The sequence below is a fragment of the Dipodomys spectabilis genome, unplaced genomic scaffold (genome assembly GCF_019054845.1).
Source record: "Dipodomys spectabilis isolate Male_0828 unplaced genomic scaffold, ASM1905484v1 ptg000268l, whole genome shotgun sequence".
NCBI classification, from domain to species: Eukaryota; Metazoa; Chordata; class Mammalia; order Rodentia; family Heteromyidae; genus Dipodomys; species Dipodomys spectabilis.
Genome location: NW_024870945.1, coordinates 4047956 through 4056457, shown reverse-complemented (window position 1 = coordinate 4056457; position 8502 = coordinate 4047956).

Genomic DNA, 8502 nt, shown 5'->3' with positions numbered 1-8502 from the left:
CTCCAGGCCTGGGTAGTTTACTTTGAATGCAAACCATTGAAATGACACCATCAAGATTTCAGATTGTTACAATTGTAAAAAAGAACAACAAGAAGAAAAGAAACCCAGGAGCCATGGGCTCCTGCATGTAATACTAGCTCCTCAGGAGGCTGAGATGTAGAGAATGCCAATTTGAATTCAGCGGGGGCAGGAAAGTCTATGAGACTCTTATTTCTAAGATATCACAAGAAAAAAATGAATGGAGCTGTGGCTCAAGGGCAGAGCACTACCCTTGAACAAAAAGAGCTCAGGGCCAGGGCCTAGGCTCATAGTACAAACCGGGAACAGCCCACCCCCCAAATGAGGCAATAACTGCATGTCTCTATATATGGATGTATGATGTATGGATGATGGGCATTCAGCAGGTTGCCCATGGCCAGCCCCCCAACCTGGTCAAGCTGGGACAAGCCCTGAAGAGTACTCAGTCTGAGCCTGTGGCTTGACCAAAGCATCCTTCTCTGCCATTTAATAACTGAAGTCTTATATTCTGGCTTAAGTCTCCCATCGGGACACCTAGCAGCAAGCCACTGTCTCCAGGGAGACCATAGTTCCTAGACTGTAGGAGTTGTCGAAGTTTCTGGCTCCATAGTCTCTATCCCTCTGTAGGATGTGAGCCTAGACCTCTGGGGCCTGGTGACTATAATTCATTTATCATTTGTAATTGCCGAGTCTCAGGCTGGTCCCAAATCTTGGCAAAGATATTAAATAGTGAACAATTTCTCTGCCAAAGGGGTATGCCACTAAATCCCACCCTCATAACTCCCATGAGAAGTGAGCCTTGGGCTGTGAATGTGGCTTAGTGGTGTAGTGCTTACCTAGCACACACTCAGTCCTGGGTTCGATTACTCAGTACCAAAGAAACAGAAAAAGGCAAAAGTTGCACTGTGGCTTAAGTGATAGAGTGCTAGACTTGAGCAAAAGAAGCTCAGAAACATACCCAGACCCTGAGTTCAAGACCCAAGACTGGCAAAAAAAAAAAAAAAATGAGCCTAGTATGACATACTCTTGTGGGACTCAGAGAAGGGCCATGGTTATAGGTAAGAGGTAGAGTAGAGGGAAACTGCTGGTGGCTCACCTCTGTAAGCAAGTCAGGAGGCTGAGATTTAAGGATCCCAATTGGAAGCAGGGAAGTCATATGAGACACTTTTCTCTAATTAAACACCCATAAAGCCAGAAGTAGAGATGTGGTTCAAGTAGTACAGTGCCTTGAGCACAAAAGCTCAGGTATCAGATAGAATCCAGGCCATGAATTCAAACCCCAGGACTGGCAAACACGCACTCACACATACACACACACACACACTTCAAGATAGAGCATTTGCCAGTCACCCTGCACAAGTTCCATCTCTAACAACTCAATATTTTTAAAAAAAAGAGGGATAAGGGAAGATAAGACTTGCTCCAGGAGGTGATATAACCAATGCCAAATTTCCACAGGAGTTCTAAGATGTGGATACAGGACAGAGAGCCTCAGGCAGAAGGTAAAGCATGGGCAAAGGTCTTGCGGTGTGCTGTAGAGCAGGTTTTGTGGGTGGAATGAAGGTTCTGTGGCTTCAGAAGAGTCTGTCAGGACATTCATGGCTGGGCCAAGGTTTGTACTTGAGTCACAGGGCGGAGGGTGGGGTCCCAGAATGGGGCCCGGGAGAAGAATAGCTTGGCTTTTCACCACGGACCCCTGCCATTTCTGGTGGCTGGAAGCCTATTTTTCACAGCTCCTGACCCTCAGAATTCCTTTGCCTGGAGGAGTCAGTACAAACGCAGGGAAGAACTCTTGCTTAAGAAAAGCTTCTAGCCCAATGCCAGCAGTGGCTCAACCCCTGTAAAGCTTAGCTACTCAGTAGAGTGAGATAGAGATCGTGGGTCAGGCCAGCTCAGGGGAGGAAAATTAGTGACACTCTTCTTGCCGATGAACTACCAAAAGCCAGGAATGGAGTTGTGGCTCAATTGGTAGAGAGCTAACCTTGAGGGAAAAAGTTAAGAGACCAGAGCCCAGACCCCTGAGTTCAGTCCCCAGTACTGTCACCTAAAATATAAAGAAAAGCTTTCAAGAGCTCCTAGTCCACTGTGGTGAAAGGCCAGATCAGCCAGGCTCTCGTAGCTCACACCTGTACTCTTAGCTCCTCAGAAGGTTGAGATGTGAGTATTGCGGTTCAAAGCCAGTCTGAGCAGGAAAGTCTGGGAGACTCTGATCTCTAAGGAACCTCCAGAACCCAGAAGTGGCTCTGTACCTCAAGTGGTAAGCTGAAGAGCTGGGGCACAGTGCCCAGGCCCAGAGTTCAAGCCCCATGACCAACACCTAGCCTGCTTGGTCTTACTCTGTGGCTCTAGGAAGAGTATTTTCCAGTGGACCCCTGAGGGTCTCCCAATATCTAGATCTACAAGTCTTGAGAGCAGCCTCTTTGGAGGCCATTGCCTATAGATCGGCCACAGTACCAAAGAAGGGTCGAGCCTTGGGGTATGGAGCTCATCAGAAAAGCATCTGTCATGGGCGCAATGTCGATCTGAGCAGTAATTCGATGTCTCAGACCACGGTTCTAGGCCAGGAGGAGCAGGAGCTGCAAGATGTCACACCAGGTAACGCCTGCTCACGTGGGCATCACAAGAGTGTGAGTTTGTCAGGCACAACTTGGGCAGGTGTGGAGTCGAGCTCATGAAAGGCTTGTAGGCTCCGGAATCCACAGCTGGCTGGCTGCTGCTTGTAGCAGTCACTATCCCAGGAGTCCCAGTGCTCAGACCACTGCTTTCCTCACCAGGGGGTGGAAGGGGGCAGATGAAGGTCGGCAATTGTAGGCTGACTACAAAGGATCATCTTTAGTGTCCTTCCCTTGGTCCTGTGGCCCTGTGCTTGGATGGAGGGGCATGTTCCATGGAACTTACTGCCATGGGCCAACCACTCAGCCCAAGGAGGACTTAGGGAGAAACCACTTGATCTGGCTTGAGAGTTTACTATGAATATGACTCAAGACTGACCCCAGTTCTAGCTCAGCTCATCATTACCATCTTCCTGTGTGTGTGTATATGTGAATGCACACATTTTCGTACACATCTTGGTACTAGGTCTTGAACTCAGGGCCTGGGCTCTCTCCCTCACTTTTTTCATTCAGGGCCAGCACTCTACCACTTGAGCCACAGTTTCTCTTCCAGGCTTCGGGTGGTTATTTGCAGAAAAGAGTCTCACAGACTTTGCTAGCTGGGCTGCCTCTGAATATCAATCCTCATATCTCATACTCCTGAGGAGCTAGGAATATGAGAGCATGAGCTATTAGCATCTGGCCAAACTCCTCCTTGGCTAAAACAGACTACCTCTCTCCCAGTTGATCACCCATCTACATTTACCCCTCCTACCCCAGGCTTCAGACAAAACATAAACTCCTCCCCTGAGAACAAAGAAATGGGATCAGGTTTGAGGTTTATATTCTTCACATAATCAGGGGCTGGTGGGAGCTGACATGGAGGTCAGAGATCTAGGCCAGGGCAAGTAGACAGCTGTTAGAACAGAAGAGAGTATGAAAAGACATCCTTGCAGCTGGATGCCAGTGGCTCATACCAGCAATCCTAGCTACTCAAGAGGCTGAGCTCTTAGGGTGGCAACTTAAAGCCAGCCCAGGCAGGAAAATACGTGAGAAACTTCTGTCTACTAAACTACTAAAAAAGATGAAAGGTGAGTTGTTGTTCAAGTGTTAGAGTGTTAGCTTTCAGCAAAGGAAGCTCAGGGACAGTGCCAAACTCTGAGTTCCAGCTCTAAGATTTTTGTAAGACACCACCTCCCACCCCAATCAGGCCATAAATCCAGATTTTGCTCATCCTAGATCTCACTTCTGCTCCTGCCACTTCCACAGCACAAGTGGCCGGTGTGTGGCCAGCACTGGGTTAGGAAGTGAACTTACACAAGGGGGGCATAGCCAGGTCAAGGTTAATGCCCCAGAACATTGAGGTACTGGCCATACCAGTCTCTCATCCCCCCAGTTCCCTGGCCCTGGAATCTAAAGTCTGTGCCTCTGTGTTCTGGGCATCCAGAATTGTCTAGAAGTACCTAAGAGGCCCAACTATGGCTGGAAAAAATACTTGCCTCCAGAAATGTACATTGACATTTCCTAGACACCGACCAATACTTCCAACCCCCCTTGGCCTCACCTCCCATGTAGGCCCAAATCCACCTTGTGTGGGCAGCCTTTAGTCAGCTATCAAGCTTGGATTGTCCAGAGCCACTGGCAAACACCCTTCCCCCACTCCACTGTCAGACTGCTAGAAGTATGATATACCTCCAGAAGCCCAGCTGAGGAAAAAGACAGGACATCGCATGACTGACCCTGCCCCCCACCTCAAGAGGAAGGCACGAAACTATGCCAGCCGGCCCTGCAGACCCAGAATCCCCTGGAGGCAGACAAAGATATGGACAGCCGGACTTGGGCCCCAAAGACAAGCTGGAATGTGCAGGTCTCTGACAATTTAGGACTCATTGTAGACCCTGATGGGGGCTAAAGGCAAAGTTGCCATGGAGCAGTGTCACCATCCGAGGTCAGAAAGAGGCAAACAAGCACCCAGGAAGTGGACAGAGAAAGATGAGGGAAAAATACACACAGACACCCCCACACACACACACACACTCATGGGTAGTCCAAGGCCTCAGCAGTCCCTGAGCACCTGAACATCCCAAACTCTGAGAAGATGGCACTACTGTCCCCAGACCAAATGTAGACAAATCACAGAGCCTCTCACACATCTGGAATGGCTCATCACACAGCATGGCATTTCCTTCTGTACACACCTCTATGAAGAAAACTCACCCATCTTATCTTTGGTTGTAGGTCATGGGGTTTGAACTTTGGCCTTCCCACAAAACTCAGCTCTTCAGCTGAAGGTGTGCACTCTACCACTGGAGCCACAGCACCACTTCTGGTTTTTCTGAAAGTCTCACAGACTTTTCTGCCCAAGCAGGCTTTGAACCATAATCCTCAGATCTTAGCCTCCTGAGTAGCTAGGATGACAGTTGTGAATCAATGGCAGCTCCCAGCTTCAACCACCTTCTTACACCCAGGGGAAACCAAACTTGTCAGGCCACAAGGCACATGCAACCCTTCACTTCAGACTTTGATACCAGCATCCAAAACCATTCTTTCTTGGGTGGAGACAATATAGTTGAAACTACCCTCCCACACCTGCTCCCATTCGCCCACTCCCTGCCTTAGACAGACCACAACCTCTGTAGTTCTTGGTAAGGTAACGCCCACCATGCTATGACTTCACACTCGGGAAAACCTGAGGAGTTCTTAGAAATGTCTGTACACTGAAGCAAGCACCTGGTCTCCCAACCACAGCAACCCCACTCCTTCACCATCTCTTGCAAGCAAGGGGTGTCTTTCTTGTTTTCCTGGTAGAAGAGCTTTAACTCCGGGCTTGGGTACTGTCCCTGATGATGATTTTTTGCTCAGGGCCAGTGGTCTACAACTTGAGCCATGGTGCCACTTATGGTTGGAGATTGGAGATGAGACTCTCATGGGAGCTTCCTGCCTGCACTGGGAAACAAGATCCTCTGGATCTCAGCCTCCCAAGTAGCCTGGATGACAGGTGTGAGCCACCAGAGCAGGGCTTATGGTGTCTCATTCTTTAGAATTTCCACCTAGTCCTCCTCTAGAAACTACCACTTAGACACTCCGCTATCTCATTCAGGGACAGGGAGGCTCGGAATCTTGGTGGGGACATGGGCATTAAAGGGCCCCCTTCACATCACTACCCATCTCTAAGTTCCCATCCACCTCCTCTGGATGGCCTGGTCTTCCGGGGCAGATCAGACCCACTAGGACTTCTGGGGCCTGTATCTCCCCACCCCACCCAACCAGTTCCTGAGGATTTCTAGGGCTGGCTGCTCCAAGTTTCGGTGGAAGATGTTTGGAGGGATGCTGATAACCAGGGGTGCCCAGGGTAGAAGGAGTGTCCATCTCCCCTCTGTCAAAGAAGGGGACATGACACATGGATGGATCTACTAAGAGCTACAGGGCATAAAAATCCACCTATCACCCATGTCCCTTGGAGTGCTGTTTTATGTTGACAGTCCTTGGGTTTGGCCTGGGGGCCCAGGCACTGTCCCTGAGCTTCCTTTGCTTGAGGCAAGCACTCTCTTGGTGCCACTTCTGGCTTTTTCTGTGCATGTGGGACCTAGGAATTGAACCCATGGTTTCCTGTGCTCTACACAAGCCCACTACTGCTAAGACACAATCCCAATCCTGGATAGTGTTCTTATGTGACCTCTTCAGCCTGTCTCGTGACAATCTTGTACATCTGTACTGAGTTTCTCACCAGCAGCCCTGGCTGGAAATGAACATGCTCCAATATGTTGTCCTTTATCTACAGCATCTTTACTCTCTATGCTTCCTGTCAGATCCTCCTTGTTAAGAAAGACCCCCTTTCAAGTGCTGCCTTTAAGAATCCTGCTCCAATTGCCCTGGCAGGGAGGGGGGCGGGGATCTTCTCAGATCTACACAATACTGGCCTTGTCATTCTCTTCCATCCGGCTGGTGTAGATTGAGAATGCTCAAAGGGGAAAGCCTGGCTTTCACCACCCAATTTCTGAAGGCTCTGATGCACTACCCAGGGACCTGTGCTGTATCACACTCCATGAAAGTGCACTTGAGGCCCACGCAGTCTGTGGGCAAGAAATGAGGCTTGAAGTGAGGATCTGGGAGCTGTCTCTCTGAGTTTTTCTGTTCAAGGATGATGCTCCAGCACTTGAGCCACAGCTCCACTTCTAACATTTTGGTGGTTCCATGGAGAGTAGAGTCTCACTTGCTTTCTAGCTTATGGCTGGCTTGGATCTTTGCACCTCAGATCTCTGCCTACTGAAGAACCAGTATGTCAGGCGTGAGCCTGAGCAAGATATGACAAGCACCAGAGCCTTTCTTTTGAGCTTCTGTTTATTTCGTGTCAACTAGCAAGCCCTAATTAAAATAGTCATTTACAGGGGATCAAGTTCCTCTCCTAGGTCAGTTAATCCAAGGAGATAAAATGTCTTTGGAAAAGGCTAGTCTGAGTTGGCCTATGTGAGTGTGTTTGTGAGAGTATGAGTTTCAGGGATACCTACCCCCAACTCTCCGGTGCTTCATTCTCCCAGTAGTAAGTACATCCACGATCTCCACACCAAGGAAGGTGGGTAGGGGAGAGTTCATAAGGTCACATCAAGTGGGATGATCTGAATTCTATCCTGCAACTGAAGCTGGGAGAGATAATAGAGAGAAGAGGTTTAGAGGAACATCAAGGTAAGCCCCTTACCTTTGGCTACAAGTACCAGAGAGAAGAATGAATCCATCCTTTTTGGTACTAAGATAACCGGTGCCCACTATTCATTTATTTTATTTTTTGGGGAGTCCCAGGGCTTGGATTCAGGGCCTCAGTTTCATCACTGAGCTTCTTTTACTCAAGGTTGAGGCTCTACAAATTGAGCCACAGCACCATATATATCTTTTTTGTGGTGGGGGGTAGGTGGTTTATGGGAGATAAGAATCTCCCTGCCTGGGCTGGCTCTCAGTCAACACCATCAGAACTAAGCCTCCCGAATAGCCAGTATGACAGGCTAGAGCCACCAACACCTGACCGCCATCATCCATTTATAATTCCCTAGAGCCATTGCTGAGCCATCCGCACTGCATCCCCGTTGTTGTGAGTTAGGAGCAGACATGAATGGGTTTGATACTTCAACAGCCTACCTACCTTTGAGCATCGTTCCGGGTCAGTCTGATTGTAGCTTCCTCCTTATCCACAGCAATGACTTGGCTCTGTCACCAGAACAAATATCCCCCAGGAGGTATCAGGTCTGGGGTTTTTCCTCTGCACACCATATCCCCTCCCTGAAAAGACACACCCCAACAAAGCAAAGTAGACATAGAGTGAATTCATTTTCTTATAATCAGGGTCTGGCCAGATAGGTGACAGTGAGGATCAGAGGCCCGGGATTCGGCTGTGCAGTTGGATAACATGATGCCTCCTCATCCACTTTCCTTTAACTGTCTTAGAAGAGGGTAGTGAGGAAGGACTCACCAGATGAACTGACAATGAATAACCATCACGTTCTAGCCCAGCCACAGATGGGCTTACCTGAGGGAGTGAGTTCAACAGCCTGAGCAAGAAAGCTCCTGACCCACAGCCTACCTCCAGAATGAGAGGGCCACCTTGGGTCCCAGCCACACATGGCGACGCTGGGCCACCTCCTCCAGCACCCATTCAACAAGTTCCTGTGTGAGGGAGAGACAGAGAGTTCTGATGAGAGAGAGAGAGAGAGAGAGAGAGAGAGAGAGAGAGAGAGAGAGAGAGAGAGAGAGAGAGAGAGAGAAAGAGGAGAGAGTCGGAATTACACTTAAGCCCTATAATGGTAACTACAAAGGAGGCTGAAATATGAGGATCATGGTTCATAGCCAGCCTAGGCAGGAAGGTCTGTGAGACTCTTATCTCCAAAGAATCACCAGAAAACTG